The sequence below is a fragment of the Dermochelys coriacea genome, chromosome 2, assembly GCF_009764565.3.
Source record: "Dermochelys coriacea isolate rDerCor1 chromosome 2, rDerCor1.pri.v4, whole genome shotgun sequence".
NCBI classification, from domain to species: Eukaryota; Metazoa; Chordata; order Testudines; family Dermochelyidae; genus Dermochelys; species Dermochelys coriacea.
Genome location: NC_050069.1, coordinates 261944684 through 261963851, shown reverse-complemented (window position 1 = coordinate 261963851; position 19168 = coordinate 261944684). Strand labels below are relative to the sequence as shown.

Sequence of the window (19168 nt, the reverse complement as noted above, 5' to 3'; positions counted from 1 at the left end):
AGCTCTCGTCAAATGGCATCACAGATGCTGGGGTGGCTGCATGAATTTCTCCTGGTTGCAGCTGCTGAATATTTATGTACTCTTCAAAGTACCAGAATTCTCTGAACTCTAAAGAAGATCAGATCTTTAGTTGAAGTCCCTGCACTAGACTCTCAACTTGTGCCATACAGTATGGCTTCATAATATACCAGCTGAGAATCTGGCCTGTGGCCAGAGCTGGGAAAACTATTTGCAGCAGACAATTTCATTAATTTAGCCACTACTTCTGTTCACAAGTTATCAAGCCTTGCCAAATATGGGCAAATGCCAGTGACATCCCAGCAGCTAATTGTGAAGAACCTTCATGAGATAAATTGCAGTGTATACAGATGGTGCAAGAAACTATTCAAGTGGTTGGGGAAAATTAGGAACACACTATTGCAATAATGCAATTTGGACCACAATCAGCTTCCTGGTGATAATAGTGGATAGCTATTGTCTGGATGCATCTCTTGTTCCTTCAAACATTTATGGATGGAAGACACTCAGTGACTGATCCAATGTCCAATGATGTCAGTGGAACAACCAAAAACTTTCCTCGGTATGCTCTTGCCTACACAACTTAGTGAGTGTCTGGCCGTACTTTCTTTACAAGTTCAAAACATTTTTTCCTTTCACAAATGTAGTGAGGAAACTTCAGCTTCATCCCCTTCTTTTTCTTCTGCCTCAAATTGGAGGTCACACATTAGCATGCTTTCCAGGGCAGCAGGTCTGACAGAGGCATGGGGAATCACCCAGGAGCCTGTAACCACCTTTGGGAACCACCTTTCTCTATGCTTGGGCTGCATGACAGCCAACAAATGGGTACTAGGCTTCATGGTCCAAGGGCATCCTATCCATTTCTACTCCTTGCCCCTTTCCTGTCCACTTCAGGAACTATAGAACCTGTTACAAAAAATGGCCTCATTGATTTATCTAAGACCTAAAGAGGAGGTACCTCTGAAGTACAGAGGAAAACATTTCTACTCTTGCTATGTTCTTACCCTGAAGAAGAAAGGAGGTAATTCAAGTTTGTCAAAGGGCTGTTACAGACTTATCCACTGGCCCTTTGAGGAACTTGAATAGTCAGAGAATTTACTCCTGTCAAGAGGAAAATATCACAAGGCATCTGGAAGATCACACACCTGATTAACTGCTGCCTGAAGTTCAAATTGAGGATGAAGATCAACTTGGAGAACCCATTCAAATGAAGAACAGTGACACTTCCATGTAGGATGAAGTACGCACAACAGGATGACATCACAAAAGATCCAGAGCATTTGCAGATACATGTCAAATGACCATAGTACAGCTAAAGTGTACATGATACACGGATACATTCTGCAAACCATAAGAATGAAATCATGCCACTGTTTGCAAAAGAATCCGTTACATTTTGCTATTGGTGCTGTTGAAACTGCAGACAGTTCTGATTTATACTTTGGCTCAGATGCATCAATTATAACAGCTCATATTCGTGTGACTGCATGTAGAGGGATTACTCTGCACAGATTAATGTTGCTACCTTTTGAGCATGGAAAACAAGAACAAAAGATTGACGGGAGAAATTGTTTGGAAATTAAAGCAGAATTTGAAGAATACTTATTGTACATGAAGCATGGTACATAATTTCATTTTTGCTTTCGTACATCTGAAATCCTGAAGAACAGTCTAAATCAGCTATTTGCCAATAAAAAAGCACACACATTTTACTGGAGGGGGGAGGGAGTGTTGTTCTTATACAAAATGTTGAGTTGCTCTGACACAAAGACTACCAGAGAGAATTTTGGGAATGTAAATTTACGGAAGAATTTTAGTTAAGACGAGTTAACTATAAATAAGACAGGCTGAAGATCCTGCCCACATACAGATACTGAAGACAATACTTGTTGACAATAGGCCAGAAGAAGAAATTTTAAAAGTGAAAAGATGACACACTTTGCTGTGAGTGAGCAAGAACACTTTAAATCTGAAATTTAAAAAGAAATCGGACTAAAAAGAGATTCTTATCCTCTATGTGTTTAATACCAATCCTGAAAGTTTGCTGTGCCTTTAACAAATAATCATTGATAAGGAACAAGAAGAAATTTTAGAAAATAAAAATTGACAAATTGGATTATAGCCCATTTTTTATACCTGGTAATATTGAAGATGCCCCAAAATGCTTTGCAGAGCTACACCACAATGTGCCTTGAACTGCAAGAATGGAAGTAATGTTGGAATTACCAATTAACTCTATATTAATTCTATGACACTATATATATATATATATATATATATATATATATATATATAAAAAAAAATCAGGATTAGTGAATTGGGCAGTAAGAACTGTAACCTCCATTGTTTTACATACTTCTGGAAAAAAAGGGGAAGTGGTGAATATCAAATGTGACCACATTCTCCATATACACGGAACTGAGGTCAAATGTCAGCTCCTCAGAAATGTTTGCACTACACAGCCTACTTCCCATGTGTGTTTTGTACAATTTTAATTAGAAAGTGACAGGATGTACCCTGAATCATCTGATTGTGATTTAAGAAGCTATGTGGCATTGTCAAAGGTTAAAACTTACCATCTCAGAAATATAGGGCTGGAAGGGACCTGGAGAGGTCTTCAAGCCTAGCCTCCTGTGCTGAAGCAGGACCAAGTAAATCTAGACCATCTCTGACAGGTGTTTGTCCAACCTCCTTTTTTTAAAAAAAACCCTCAAATTAGGGGGATTCCACAACCTCCCTTAGAAGCCTACTCCAGACTTTAACTACCTTAATAGTTAGAAAATTTTTCCTAATAGTTAACCTAAATCTCCCTTGCTGCACATTAAGCCTATTCTTTTAAAGAAGCTATGTGGCATTGTCAAAGGTTAAAATCTGAGCAGGCCTACACATAGTTGACTTAATACTTGGCAAGGGTGATGTGCAATCCATTTGAGAGCATAGCTGGTTGCATGAATCTTGTCCATGGTACTTTCCAAAGCTTATGCAACCCATACTGGGTGTATGACTCTCTGTAAAGGATTCACAGTAATGAGTGAGTTTAAAAATGGATTGTTTTCTTTTATATATATGCTTTGAGTAAAAATCCAGTGAAACAAACAGCAAACACACTAGCAGAGAACCAAAGGCGAAAATGCCAGAGTCTGTGATCAGGAGGTATGATGAGAATTATTTAAAATTTGGTTTTGGATTTGTCGGCCCAAAGAAAATCCAAAACCACACTGCCTGGTATGTTCTGAAGTATTAGTAAATGAGTCACTGAAGGCAAGGAAATTGCAGCACCGTTTGAATAAGACATCCACATTTATAAATCAGTGAATTTCTTTTTATGCAAACAGTGAGAAAAAACACAACAACAAAGCCTGCTTATTTAAAGCTGCACCGGCGCTGAGGGCATCCTACCTTGTATCACTCAGGATAGTGAAACAACAAAAAAATCTCACCTGATTGAAAAACAACATCTACTTCCAGCAGTTATTGACATTTATGAAGTCATGAAGCTGCCCAAAAACTGAAAACCATCCCTTATCTCCCCCCCACCCCACCCCCCACTGTTCCTCAGATATTCTTGTTAACTGCTGGAAATAGCCTACCTTGCTTGTCACCATGAAAGGTTTTCCTCCTTCCCCCCCTCCCCCCGCTGCTGGTGATGGCTTATCTTAAGTGATCACTCTCCTTACAGTGTGTATGATAAACCCGTTGTTTCATGTTCTCTATGTGTGTATATCAATCTCCCCTCTGTATTTTTCACCAAATGCATCCGATGAAGTGAGCTGTAGCTCACGAAAGCTTACGCTCTAATAAATTTGTTAGTCTCTAAGGTGCCACAAGTACTCCATCCCTTATCTGACAGTGTAACACTGAAGAATTTATGTGCTATCAAAATACAGCTCATTGACAGCATTAAGGTTAATGGTACATACATGCAACGACTGGATGAATTGATGTTGCTTCAAAAAGCCAACTAGTACAGTTTGTGCGAGTGGAAGGGTGACTCCAATGAAGAAATGCTTTTCTGCAGAGACATGCGACAGGAAAGGAAATTTTCAAACTGCTAAACGAATTGAAAATCACCAGCAATATAAATTGGAAAAAGAGCATGGACAGCTGTACAGATGTGCACTCTCCTTTCCCTCTACTGCACTCCACTTGTAGTTGGCTGTCCCAGGTGAGCAAAGACCCGGAGCTCAGAGGTGCATTCACATGGGTTCACCTCCCACCCCTCTGCAGCAGACGCTACCTCTGCAGCGGGCTCACTGCTGCTGCTCTCTCTGCTGTCGCTTGCCACTGCCTTTGGCCACTGCTGCCGCTGTCTTCTTTGCCTCCACTGGCCACTGTCTGCAGCTCACTGCCACCTCTGCCACTGTTACGGCTGCTGTTGCTTGCTGCTCGCGGCACTTCTGTGATGGCTGCGTTCTGATGTTCCACTCCACCACTTAATCCAGGCCTTAGGGTTTCAGCTCTTAGTGAACGCACATCTGAACTCTGGGACTTCACTGACCAAGGACAACCAACTGTGAGTGGGGTGCCGTGGAGGGAAGGGGGAGTGACATGTTGACAGGACATTTTTTGTCAGGCTTTCACACCACAAGGTGGGAAACTGAGGCAAAGGACACTGCCCAGCTTGGATAGCCTGATTTGCCTACCTTGTGAATATCTTTTCCACAGCAAATACAGCTAAATTTATCTTTGCAGGGTAATAATACCAATACTTTCCTTTTGCAAGATGAAATAAAAGCTTTCCAGAGGAAACTTCATGTTTGGAACATATGAATTGAGAATGCAGTTGCAGACATGTTTCCACTTCTTTCAGAATACCTTGACAGCACTGACAACATTCTGTTTGATAGCATCAAACAAAACATCATAACACACTCAGCGTCTCACCAGAAATGGTCATGTTACTTCCCTGAATTGGAATCTGATTGCAATGACTGGGTTTGGGACCCATTCTCGGTAAACTCAAAAAGTCAGCATTCTCCCCAATAGCAAAGCAAAGGATTAGCTGATTGACTAGTTCTCTGATGTTAAGATTTCCTTCCCAGTTATTGGAAACTTTCTGCTTGGGAGTTAGATGTGAGTACCCTGAATTGTCAGAAAAAGCAGTAAATGTGCTTTTTACCATTTTGCTGGTCTGTGTGAGACCAGCTTTTCTGTGCTGACAGCAAATAAGACCAAACAATGCAACAAACTTATTGTTGAAATTACCTCAGACTCTGCCTCTCCAAAACTGACCCAAGAATTGAAAGGTTGTGCAAAGCAAATAAAGGACATCCTGCTCATTAATAATGTACAGTGGCAAGCGTGTAATATTGTCTTTCTTTCTTTCTTGTTTGAATTAGTGGCTGATTTTGATTTAACTGCATGTTCTATTTCACTGTTGTATATTGGATACAGTAATGTTTTATGAAGTTAATACAAAATCAATATTTCTGTTGCACAGTTACAGGATTTAAAAAATAGCAAATAGTTTCTTTATAGATTCATAGATACTAAGGTCAGAAGGGACCACTCTGATCATCTAGTCCGACCTCCTGCACAGCGCAGGCCACAGAATGTCACCCACCACTCCTATGAAAAACCTCACCCATGTCTGAGCTATTGAAGTCCTCAAATCATGGTTCAAAACTTCAAGGAGCAGAGAAGCCTCCCTCCAGTCAACCATGCCCCATGCTACAGAGGAAGGCAAAAAAACCTCCAGGGCCTCTCCAATCTGCCCTGGAGGAAAACTCCCTCCCGACCCCAAACATGGCAATCAGCCAAACCCTGAGCACATGGGCAAGATTCACCAGCCAGATACCCAGGAAAGAGTTTTCTATAGTAAATCAGATCCCATCCATCTAATATCCCATCTCAGGGGATTTGGCCTATTTACCCTGAATATTTAAAGATCAATTACTTACCAAAATCCCATTATCCCATCATACCATCTCCTCCATAAACTTATCGAGTAGAATCTTAAAACCAGATAGATCTTTTGCCCCCACTGCTTCCCTTGGAAGGCTATTCCAAAACTTCACTCCTCTGATGGTTAAAAACCTTCGTCTGATTTCAAGTCTAAACTTCCTGGTGGCCAGTTTATACCCATTTGTTCTTGTGTCCACATTGGTGCTGAGCTTAAATAATTCCTCTCCCTCTCCTATATTTATCCCTCTGATATATTTATAGAGAGCAATCATATCTCCCCTCAACCTTCTTTTAGTTAGGCTAAACAAGCCAAGCTCCTTAAGTCTCCTTTCATAAGACAAGTTTTCCATTCCTCGGATCATCCTAGTAGCCCTTCTCTGTACCTGCTCCAGTTTGAATTCATCCTTTTTAAACATGGGAGACCAGAACTGCACACAGTATTCTAGGTGAGGTCTCACAAGTGCCTTGTATAACGGTACTAAAACCTCCTTATCCCTACTGGAAATGCCTCTCCTGATGCATCCCAAAACCGCATTAGCTTTTTTCACAGCCATATCACATTGGCAGCTCATAGTCATCCTATGATCAACCAACACTCCAAGGTCCTTCTCCTCTTCCGTTACTTCTAATTGATGCGTCCCCAATTTATAACTAAAATTCTTGTTATTAATCCCTAAATGCATAACCTTACACTTCTCACTATTAAATTTCATCCTATTACTATTACTCCAGTTTACAAGGTCATCCAGATCCTCCTGTATAATATCCCAATCCTTCTCCGAATTGGCAATACCTCCCAGCTTTGTATCATCTGCAAACTTTATTAGCACACTCCCACTTTTTGTGCCAAGGTCAGTAACAAAAAGATTAAATAAGATTGGTCCCAAAACCGATCCCTGAGGAACTCCACTGGTAACCTCCCTCCAACCTGACAGTTCGCCTTTCAGTAGGACCCGTTGCAGTCTCCCCTTTAACCAATTCCTTATTCACCTTCTGATGTTCATATTGATCCCCATCTTCTCCAATTTAACTAATAATTCCCCATGTGGCACGGTATCAAATGCCTTACTGAAATCTAGGTAAATTAGATCCACTGCATTTCCTTTATCTAAAAAATCTGTTACTTTTTCAAAAAAGGAGATTAGGTTGGTTTGGCACGATCTACCTTTTGTAAAACCATGTTGTATTTTGTCCCATTTACCATTGACTTCAATGTCCTTAACTAATTTCTCCTTCAAAATTTTTTCCAGGACCTTGCATACTACAGATGTCAAACTAACTGGCCTGTAGTTACCCGGATCACTTTTTTTTCCTTTCTTAAAAATAGGAACTATATTAGCAATTCTCCAATCATTCGGTACTATTCCTGAGTTTACAGATTCATTAAAAATTCTTGCTAATGGGCTTGCAATTTCAGGTGCCAATTCCTTTAATATTCTTGGATGAAGATTATCTGGGCCCCCCGATTTAGTCTCATTAAGCTGTTTCAGTTTCGCTTCTACCTCTGATATGGTAATATCTACCTCTATATCCGCCTTCCCATTTGTCATGCTACCATTATCCCCAAGATCCTCTTTAGCCTTATTAAAGACTGAGGCAACGTATTTGTTTAGATATTGGGCCATGCCTAGATTATCTTTAACCTCCGCTCCATCCTCAGTGTTAAGCGGCCCCACTTCTTCCTTCTTAGTTTTCTTCTTATTTATATGGCTATAGAACCTTTTACTATTGGTTTTAATTCCCTTTGCAAGGTCCAACTCTACTCGACTTTTAGCCTCTCTGACTTTATCCCTACATCTTCTGACCTCAATTAGGTAGCTTTCCTTGCTGATCCCTCCCATCTTCCACTCCCTGTATGCTTTCTGCTTCTTCATAATCACCTCTCTAAGATGCTTGCTCATCCAGCTTGGTCTACAACTCCTTCCTATGAATTTTTTCCCCTTTCTTGGGATACAGGCTTCCGATAGCTTCTGCAGTTTTGATTTAAAGTAATCCCAGGCCTCAACTACCTTTAGATCCATAAGTTCTTCAGTCCAATCCACTTCCCTAACTAATTTCCTTAATTTTTGAAAGTCAGCCCTTTTGAAATCAAAAACCCTAGTTGCAGATTTATTTTTGTTAATCCTTCCATTTAGTTTGAACTGAATTAGCTCACGATCACTTGAGCCAAGATTGTCCCCTACAACCATTTCTTCTATGAGGTCCTCGCTACTCACCAAAATTAAATCTAAAATGGCATCCCCTCTAGTCGGTTCAGCAACTACTTGATGAAGGAATCCATCAGCTATCGCATCTAGGAAAATCTGAGCCCTATTATTATTACTAGCACTGGTCCTCCAGTCTATATCTGGGAAGTTAAAGTCTCCCATGATCACGCAGTTTCCATTAGTATTTACTTTATTAAAGACATTAAAAAGGGCTCTATCCATATCCAAATTAGATCCCGGAGGTCTATAGCACACCCCAAGCACTATCGTAGGAGAGGCTTTACTAGTTTTGTTCCCCAATGTAATTTTTGCCCTGACGGACTCTGTCTTATCCATTGCATCGCTTCTTATTTCTTTACATTCTAACTCATTGTTGATATACAATGCTACTCCACCCCCTTTACCTTTATTTCTGTCTTTCCTAAACAGCACATACCCTTCAATACCTGTAGTCCAGTCATGACTACTATTCCACCATGTTTCTGTTATCCCTATAATATCTGGTTTCACTTCCTGCACCAGTAGCTCTAGTTCCTCCATTTTGTTACCTAGACTCCTCGCATTGGTGTACAAACATCTTAATTTTTGCTGTTTGGCCTCGCTCACATTTTGTACCCTATTAGGCACAGTCATTCTACAGCCAGTATAACCTATTAGACTAGTATCCACACCGCCCTCGCTCCTTATATACATTCTCCTACCCATGGCTGTATCCTTTCTTACTTCATCTTCTTCCCTCTCAATGCTAAAATCTGGCGTGGAGATTTTCTGGACATCTCCCATCCATCTCCCCCCAATTCCTAGTTTAAAGCTCTCTTTATCAGTTGTGCCAGCCTCGATCCTAGAAGTCTATTTCCTTCCCTACTCAGATGAAGTCCATCCTGAGAGAACTGACCTCTGTCCGTGAATGCCTCCCAGTGGCCATACATCCCAAAGCCCTCCTTATAGCACCACTGCCTAAGCCATCTGTTGACAGTCATAATCTTGTCACACCTTTGTTGCCCTTCTCTAGGAACAGGAAGGATCCTGCTAAAGATCACCTGAGCCTCAATTTCCTTAAGCGTCTTCCCCAGCCTAGCATAGTCTCCCTTGATACTTTCCAGCGAGAATCTGGCTGTATCATTTGTTCCCACATGAAGGATAATTAGGGGATTCTTTCCCGCTCCCTTGAGGATCCTTTTCAACCTCAGGTCTACATCCCGTATCTTAGCACCCGGAAGACAGAACACCCTTCTATTCTCAGGATCAGCTCTAGTTACAGGCCTGTCTATTCTTCTCAATAAAGAGTCCCCGATCACATAGACCTGCCTTTTCCTGGTGACAGTGCTATTCTCCAGTCTCTCCCCTGTTCCCTCTGGCTGCAAGTTCTTTCCATTCCTATTTTTCCTTACAATCTTCTTCAACCCATCCTGTATCCTCCTGGGGCTCATATTTGGTGTAGTCTCCCTTGACTCTTCCCCTTTTTCTATAGGGCTAGCCTCTCTTCTCTTCTTCCTTACCCTTCCACCTTCAGCGACTACCTGCTGAGCCCCTTCTTTATAAATATGAGAGAGAGAGTGTAATGGTGGGTCTCAAAAAAGGACAAAATGGAATTGGTTGGTCACCTTATAAAAAGTGTGGGAACCACTTTGATCAAGAACATTATATGTAGAAAATTATTCAAAACACAGTTCATACACCCTATATATAGGATATGGAATGATTACCAGCTATGAAAAAAATCATCCACAACAAAATATTTGAGAGTCACGGTTGCTGTACAGATAATATTCCTGCCTCAACCACAAAAGCAAGAAAATGCAAAAAAGGAAAACAAAAAAGTCAGCTCAGCTAAGATTACATTTGTTCTACTCCATCCAGACACACAATTCATGTTTTCCATACTGCTACATTCAGGGAGCTCGCAGCCAGAGCTGGTGCTAGGCATAGACAGACTAAGCAATTGCTTAGGGCCCTGAGCAGCTCAAGGAAGGCCCCTATTAATTATTAGTATATGTTGTGGAGGTGGGGGGGGGGTCGGGGGATATTCCTGTTTAGCGCTTACAGCACAGTCTTAGATCTGCACCATCTTAGGATGCCCGCCTTTCAGTTCCTCTTTCCCCCCCCCCAAATATCCCCATCTCTACACAACTGCTGTTCCCTCTTTTCTTCTGTATACATTTAAGACTTGACTCCATGTGAAATATATCACACAGCTTTGGTTCAACTGCATTTTCAGAAAAGAGGAGTCACAGCATTGTGATTTCTGTGTCTTCTGCAAGAGTAATTGTACCATGGGAGTGTGATCAGAATTTTCCTGAGTATACATGGCATTATTTTTTCCTAGAAGTCTCATAACTGTAAAAAGCCATTCATGCTATTTTACTATTACTGAAAAAAATATGAATAGTTTTCGCTTATACAAGTATACTAAAATCAACATTTTTAAATGCAGAATTGATTGAAGATTAGTGATTTAATTTGCAACACATACTTCAAACAGAAAGCAGAGTAGACTTGCTACAATATGTGCATGAATTGATAATCCGTTTAAACTGAAAGGTAATTTCAAGAGAACATATTCAAACACTCTGTACCAACACAGATACCTCAAGAAGGTAATCACATATTCACATGTGACTGCAGACTGACAGTGGCAACATAGGAATTCTGATTCCTTCTGCTAATTAGACTCAACTGCTTATAAAAATAATAAACAATGCAAGTGAAATGCACATACAACCAAAATGAACGTTAACCTGCAAGTTTAAATTAATGCAACATTCATGATCAGGTTATTTATATAGCAACCTCAATTCTCTCTCTCAATGATATTTTTGTTAATGAATTAAACAGCCAAAATAATCTTATATTCTCAACAGAGGAGGGGGAGGAGGCTGCAGGATTTAACAGGCTTCTGCATTTAGACAGGAATACATCTCTCCTCTGCAAAGCTAATGAGATAGTCTTACAGATTATTAATGTTTCCCAGCAGTGCAATGGCAGCTAACATGCCAGGCAACCATGGCTACCGTTGTGCCATCCTCAAACATCTTTTCATAGATGTAAATATTTGTAGTGGAGCCAAATTAATGGCAGCATTTTTTGTCAGTGTTGCCTAGGTAACATCAATACCTACTTTAACGAACGCCCCACCTCTCAATCTCCTGGAGGCTACTGAACGGATCCGTCAGCCCAGCGGTCTGATCTGACCTCCTGCAGACACAGCACAAGAGCTATAGTTTATGTTAGGCTGGAAATATGTTGTGACAAGATACATACTGGGGCTTAAAGAGCACCTCTGTCTGTTATTTATAAGGAACCCAGGTTCCCTGCTTGTTACATATGGGGTATGCTATAAAGGTACAGGGGGAGCAGCCACATGGGTGCCTATCCAGGAGGAGGTCTCATGTCCCCTTCCAGCTGTCAGCATGCTGGAAAGTCCTCCGGTAGCTGTGACTGAAGTGTTACAAGTTGCTTTGCATCCGTTTGTGTTTATAAAGCAGGCCAGAGGAAAGGACATTAACTATAGTTTGGGGCTTTGTTTTACCTTCCCTGGCTGACATATCTGTCCACTGGTTTATGAATGCCATTAGAGTAAAGTTTACTAGTGCTCCTCATGAACCGCCAAGCAGCAAAACAACCACCAAAAAAAGTAAAAAAAAAAAAAAAAAAAAAAAAAAAAAAAAAGAGTACCTAGTGCAGAAGACGCAGTTCAGGCACAAGTCATGCTCAGACTGTAAAGGAAAATAATATCAGCCAAGTTGGAATGGAACAATACAAGTTTAGGAAACATTCAAAGTTTCATCAAATGTCTTCAGGAAAGATAACCTCTAAGTGCTTCCCTGCCCTAATTAACTGCCTCTCATTTACACAGTAAGTTAAGGTTTCAGAGTAGCAGCCGTGTTAGTCTGTATTTGCAAAAAGAAAAGGAGTACTTGTGGCACCTTAGAGACTAACAAATTTATTAGAGCATAAGCTTTCGTGAGCTACAGCTCACTTCAGCTTATGCTCTAATAAATTTGTTAGTCTCTAAAGTGCCACAAGTACTCCTTTTCTTTTTACAGTAAGTTAAGTTCTCCTAGGCGAGGCTGAACTACCTGAGGGGGCTGCAACCCTGACCTTTGATTTCTTAGAGTGCCTCCAACACTCGAAATACACACTATATAGAAGGGAGATATTGATCATATTCACACTAATACTAAAAATAACAAAAAACACATGTATGCCTCCTGTTGATACTGATTTTGTCCCAGTTTATTAAGCTTTCACAGTTAAAGTTTCATTTTTTCAGACTTTTGATTGCTGGCAACAGGGGTGCGAAGTTGGGGGCGCTAACTGGAGGCGCTAATCCTCGGTCACCCGGCTGCTAATGACAGGATTGCACACTAAGTAACCCAAACTTACTATTTCTTCACTACTGCTTCAGAATCATCTTCCACAGACACTGAACCATTTTCCTCAGAAAATAATGTGTTATGAACTTGGATATGAACTTGCTCCCTCAGGAGACAGCAAAAGGAAAAGCGAGTGTTCTTGAAATCCAGGACAAAAACAATGATGAAAGAGATGACCCATTTTTCCTACCATGTGTCCGTGCAGAAGGCAGTGAAAATAGCAGTGATAGAGAGGATAATATTCCTGTTAGCATTGAACAAGACCCAACTAAATGGCCTTCTTTGATAACCGGAGTTTTGCATACAATGGACATTTTTTGGATACATTCTGTTTTCAAAATTACAATGACCAATTTGTAGGTTCTGAGCAGCAGCACAAACATCAGAAACAATATCTCCCACCCCTTCTTTTCGGATGAAAACTTCCAAATGGAGAGTGTTATCAGAGGCATTGGTGGAGCTGTATTCTGTTTTATGTGCAAACGCTATTCATGTCCTATTTTAGCACCTACATAATCCCAGGCTTTTCTGACTGGAACCCCCCCCCAGAAGTGAAGACTCATTCTCACAAAAACAGTACGGAACATGGCGATGCCTACATAGCAAGCACGTTTACAAGGTAAGAAGCACACATTGACAGGGAGATGGTACAGCTTCCTGGAATGCAAACTGCTTACAGCAAGGAAGTTTTAAGGCATATTGCAGTGTTTAATGTGTGCTGGGACTGAGCCTTGGCACTTCTATGCTTGGCAGTTCATAACCCCGGCATCTGTGGGCTTGCCACATCAGTTATGAAAGCAAAACAAATCTCTATTTTTTGGTCTGAAATGTGTTTTTCTTAAAATTCTCAACCAAAGTTGTATCCATTCTGCAAGTTCTTCCGTGTGTGTAAGAGAGTCAAGCAGCAGTAGCTCAACATTCGGCCTCCACTCACACATCACTCAGTTGCCAGAGGAACATCCCCAGAGTGCCGTGCTGCTGCTTACATGATGCACTAGCATCAGCGCTCCATTCAGCAACCAATAGTTTTCGTTGAGGCGGTAAGCGTCATTAGTGTTTGTGATAATGTCGCAAGAAGAAGATATGGTTGTATCTTTCTAAATGGGGTGTAAGTGAGAATGAGTCGGCTAGTAAAAAAAAAAAAAAAAAAGAAAGAAAACAGACACAAAGATGAATGATAAAACCCACAGAAAAGAACAAGAAGATTTACCAGGTACTTCTGTTTAATGTGTCAGTATCAGCTGTACAGTAGAAAAGTAAGTTCACAAAACTGCAGGCGAAAGTTGCATAGAAAGCGTTTTTGATTATTGTGATTCTGAGCACTAGTAAGAAAGATGATGAAACAGCTCAGCATGTTGCAGTTCATAAAGATTTACTTCCTGCAGGATGGAAACGTGAACAATTTTTTCCCCCCAAAGCCAGTACCTTTGGTTAGTCATAAATGGATCAAATCTCAGGTATAGGGTGTATCAGCAAGTTGGTAACTTGGGTCCTGAAAAATCTGCAGGAATGAAGCTGTCAAAAGAATGGATGTTGTATCTGAAGAAGTGGCTTTTTACCCATGAAAGCTTATACCCAAATAAATCTGTTAGTCTTTAAAGTGCCACCAGACTCCTCGTTGTTCTTGTGGATACAGACTAACATGGCTACCCCTTTGATAAAAGAATAGATAGAAGCTAGTGGCAGGTCCTGTTGTACTGATAAAATCAAGCAACAGAAAGTATCCCAGAAAAAGATAGGAGAATATGCACAACCCAAAGCACATGTCACAGCTTCTGGTATTTCAGAGCGGTCAAAGAAAGACACATTAGTGCAAACAGCTGCAAATGCCCCGTCTGCTCAAATATTGACAGAGGTCAAAATCTTCTGTACTGCGTATAGAGAAACAAAGTGCAACAGGCGCTTTGAAGAAGAAATGGACTGCCAGCAGTTGCATGGACTGGACATGGGGCAGATTTTGCATTCCAATGTGGTATGCTCTAACATTCAAAATCACAAAATTATAGCACTTGCTCCGAAAGTGAGTCTTTTACTTGATGAAGCCACAGCCTTAAACCAAAAAAGTGCTCTCGTTGTGTATATGCGGATGCAGTTAGATGGTATGGAGGCTCCTGTGACTGTTTTTGTCGACCTTGTTGAGCTCAGTGGGGAGTAGTGAACAGGTTATTGTCTGCGCTCAGAAAGGTTAAGACTTTCTTGCCAAGTGCAAGAGTAGCAGTTGCTTCTGATGGTGCTTCAGAGATGTTTGGGCAAAGTACTGGTGTTGACAGCTGGTTGCAAGACACGTTTCCGAATATTATAGCATAGCAGTGCTCTGCTTGTCAGTTAGAGCTTGCAGTCAGTGATGTTATGAAAGATGTGGGAGTTACAAATCACTTTAAAATCTTGCTAGACAAGCTATAGCATATCTGGAAAAAACTGATCACAGATAAAAGAGTGTGCAGTAGCTCTTGACATTTACCTTGCAAATAGGCTGAGTGTTACACACTAGATGGGTTGCATCAAGCTTTAGAATGGTGGAAGCTGTTTGGAAAGCATATCCAGTTCTGAATAAGCACTTTAATTCAGTAGCTAAAGGCATTTCCCGTGACAGTGCAATGCGCCAAAGTTATGCAGATCTAAGCAAGCGGTTATCATCACATCAGTTCATCAGTAATCTTGGTATTATATATGATGCAGTGCAGGAATTGTCGGAATTCTCTCAAATTGTTAAAACATGACTGCATAATCATTGATTCTCACAGAGCTATCTGCCGACAAATATTGATGTTCAAAGCAATGGTAGAAAAGCAAGAGAGATATTCTGTGCAGTGTCAGAATGCCATTGAAGAGGATATGTTTCAGGGAGTGCACTTGTGTGAAGAAAGACCTTGCAACAAGAAAATTCACAGGAGATAGTTTTTTTATAACTTAGAAATTTGTGAAATTGTATGCTGTCTTCTGAAGGCAGGACAGGTGACAAAACTGGATACAAGAAACTGATTGACCAATTGGAAGTGTTATATAACCAGTACTGGCCCGAAAAGCTACCTACACTGTACAAAGAAAGTGAGACTATTACCTCAGGAAATAGATCACCTGTTATGCCTAGGGGCCATAGAACTGGTCCTTACTCACCTCAGAGGCAGATATATATTCCATATATTTCTTGATCCATAGGAGAAAAGGAGGTTGGAGACCCAAACTAGATTTAAGGGCACTAAACAGATATGTGAAGGTGCAAAAGTTCAATATGTTCACACTAGCAGCCTTTATTCCTTCTCTGAAACACGGAGATTGATTCTCAGCCCTTGACCTACAAGATGCGTACATCCATGGTTCAATCTGACTGTCCCGCAGGAGATTCCTCTGATTTACCTTTTGGCAGGACCATCATCAAAACAGAGTGCGCCCACTCAGTCTCTTGTTCGCACGCAGGGTATTCTCCCTGTGGTGCACCTATGAACACTAGGGATTATCATATACCAATACCTGGACGACTGCCTTCTCAGGGCCTGTTCCTTGGAAGACACCCGGCGAGCCAGCCAGAGGACCATGCACATAGTAGTGCGGCTGGGTCTACAGTTCAATACCCAGAAATTGACCTTGACCCCAGTACAACGTCTGGAGTTTATTGGGGCCGAGCTCGATGTTCTAAAAGCATTCCTCTTGCTGCACAGATTCAACACCCTGATGAGTCTCAGAGACAGTCCAGGCCAGTCCACAAACATCAGCCAGGAATTGCCTCCAGCTTCTCGGGCACATGGTGACATGCACACTTGTGACCCCACACGCGCGATTTCCCATGAGATGTTTACATATATGGTTCAGATCTGTCTACTCTCAGAGCAAGGATGGGCTAAAAAAGCTACTGTTAATGCCCTCCAGGGTCAGACACTCTTTGGACTGGTGGAAAGAACCATCAAACGTCAGTGCAGGCATCCCGTTCACACAATCCCCACCAACACTGATTCTAATATCAGATGTCCCTTTAATAGGCTGGGGAGTTCACATAAACAACCACAAAGCCCAGGGCAAGTAGTCTCCCATGGAATTGGTTCTCCATATCAACCTTTTGGAACTAAGAGCCATCAGAAATGCCTGTGCACACTTTCTCCTACTCATCAGAGATACACAAAAGTCATGGCAGACAGTATAGCATGCGTGTTTTACATAAATCACCATGGGGGCGCCAGATCACCCTCCCTTTGCACGGAAGCACTGAAACTTTGGAATTGATGCATCCACCACAATGTGCTCATTTCAGCCGCTTACCTGCCAGGGGCACAAAATGTGACAGTAGACAGTCCCATTTGGAATTTCTCATACAACCATGAATAAGAGATGAACCCAGCAATGGCATATTTGACCTATGCAGAACCCCAACAACAGACCTGTTTGCTACTTACCGGAGCAAGAAATGTCTCTGCTACAGCTCCAAAGCCAGACTGGGGAACCAGTCTGTAAGGGACTCTATCATCTTTCCACGGGGCAGAAGCTGCTATACACCTTTTCTTCATTCTCTCCGATGCCAAATGTCCTATTACGGATATGGCAAGATAGAGTGAAAGTCATACTGACTGCCCCCTCATGTCTGAAGTAAGTTTGGTACCCATAGCTTATACAGCTGGCAGTGTGTCCTCCAGTTCTTCTTCGACCCATTCCTCATCTCTCCTCCAGGCTTGGCTCCTTCATGGCTCGAACACTCGGAGAGAGAATGCTCTGAGGAGGTGAAAGAGCTTTTACTGCACAGTAGGAAATTGATGATTCATCGCACCTACCTGCGGACGTGGAAACAATTCCAAATGTGGTGCAATTCCCAACAAGTAGTTCTGACATCTTCCTCCCTCCCTTTGAGGCTAGACTATATTCTAGACCACAAAAAGACTGGTTTCTCTCTTAGCTTGCTGAAAGTACATCTGGTGGCCACAATGGCCTTCCATGATCAGTTGGACAGATGCTCAGTATTGCCTATCCAACAACATGCAGATTCCTCAAGGTCATGGGAAACCTCTTCCCATACATTGCATCACCCTCTACAACATGAGATCTCAATCTGGTTCTGAACAGTCTAACTAGGGCAACCTTTGAACCTATGGCCACTTGCTCCCTCCTACACCTGCCCATGAAGACAGCATTTCTGGTGGCTATGATCTCAGCACGATGAATAGGGGAATAGCAACGTTAATGGTGCTCCCACCATTCGCAGACTTTTTAAAAGACAGTCACCCTGAGGCCACACCTGAAATTCCTCCCCAAAGCAACCCTGTCCTTCCATATGAACCAACTCAATCACCTCCCTACCTTTTCCCCAAAACCACATCATGACAACATGGTATTTGGACAGGACTAAGGACTTTAGGAAGTCTCCTAAATCCTTCTGTTCATTAACAGAAAGATCCAAAGGCTGCGCAATATCAGCTGAAAGACTCTCCAAATGGGTTTACAGTTGTATTGAGCTCTGTTATGTGGGTAACCCGCTGCCCCCATCAGAAACCCACATACACTCCAGGAGATTTGCTTCTACTTCAGTCATGTTTGTTAAAGATGTCCCCATCTCAGAAATCTGTGGGGTAGCAACCTGGGCCTCTGCCTATACTTTCGTGGAACACTACACAATTACTTCAGACTCAGCCTCTGAAACCATCTTCAGTTCCACAGTGTAATCATCAATAGACTCCATTCTGGAGCTTCCGCCCTCCATGGGGAATACTGCTGTGAAGTCACCTACAGTGGAAAACCCATAGGGACCCTACTGGAAAAAGTTATTCACCTTACGCAGTAATAGTGGTTCTTCAAGATGTGTGTCCCTATGGGTGCTCCACAATTCACCCTCTTCCTCTCTACTTCGGAGTTCTCAACAAGGGGCTCTGAGGTAGAGAAGGAATTGGAGGGCAGTTTGCCTGCGCAACTCTAGATAGTCTCAAGGCAGACTCTGAAGGAGGGAGGGTGCATGTGCGGGCCAAACAGACACTGCTACCTACATTCTCTGATTAAAAGCGCAGGGGCACAGCTTTACCTACATTGGAGCACCCGTAGGGGCACACATCTCGAAGAACCATCATTACTGCACAAGGTGAGTAACTTCCTCATTCCAGAGAGGTACGAACTTTACACTTTTTGCCAGGGTTATTCCAGATTCAAACTGTGCATCAGTTCACAATACTCTATAGATGATACATGACAATGCTACAGCCATATCACAGAGCCTCTGAGACCTCTTGATGGCCATGAAGATGACATGAACTTGTGTCAAATTTGCCCAAAATGCAGAATTCATCCGGTTCCTTTATTCTGTTTTATTCAACATACTGTTATGAGCTGGGTGAAACCTTGTCAAGTGTTGGGTTATGACACTTTTGAGATTGGTAGGTGTGAACTCACCCTTCAACTAACATAACTGTAAACAGACAAAACGGGAGCTTTTAGGCAGAGTATTGTTTTGGGCAAGTGTGTGCGGGCATGTGAGAGAACACATAAAAAATGAGGACTCGGACAAGAAAAGAGAGAGAGAGGCAGAGGGAAAAAACAACAACAAGGAAGCGTAGAAGTAGCCTCTGAGCGCAGTTCTGATGCTGGAAAAAGCTAACAAGAGAGCTTTGGGATATGTTGGCTAAAGAGGCTTGCAACTGTAAACTAAGGGACTGCTCCTTCTGTTCTTGGTCCCAATGGTTCCTTCTGCAT

At 41.8% G+C, this 19168-nt stretch overlaps 1 long non-coding RNA gene across 1 annotated transcript in view; it reads right to left on the bottom strand.

Moving 5' to 3' along the window:
• The window catches only part of LOC119851613, a 53061-nt gene that overhangs the window by 7181 nt on the left and 26712 nt on the right, over positions 1-19168 (bottom strand). Inside the window, exon 2 of the long non-coding RNA XR_005291309.2 lies at positions 16894-17206. This is a non-coding gene — a long non-coding RNA (uncharacterized LOC119851613). The remainder of the gene's footprint in view (positions 1-16893; positions 17207-19168) is intronic.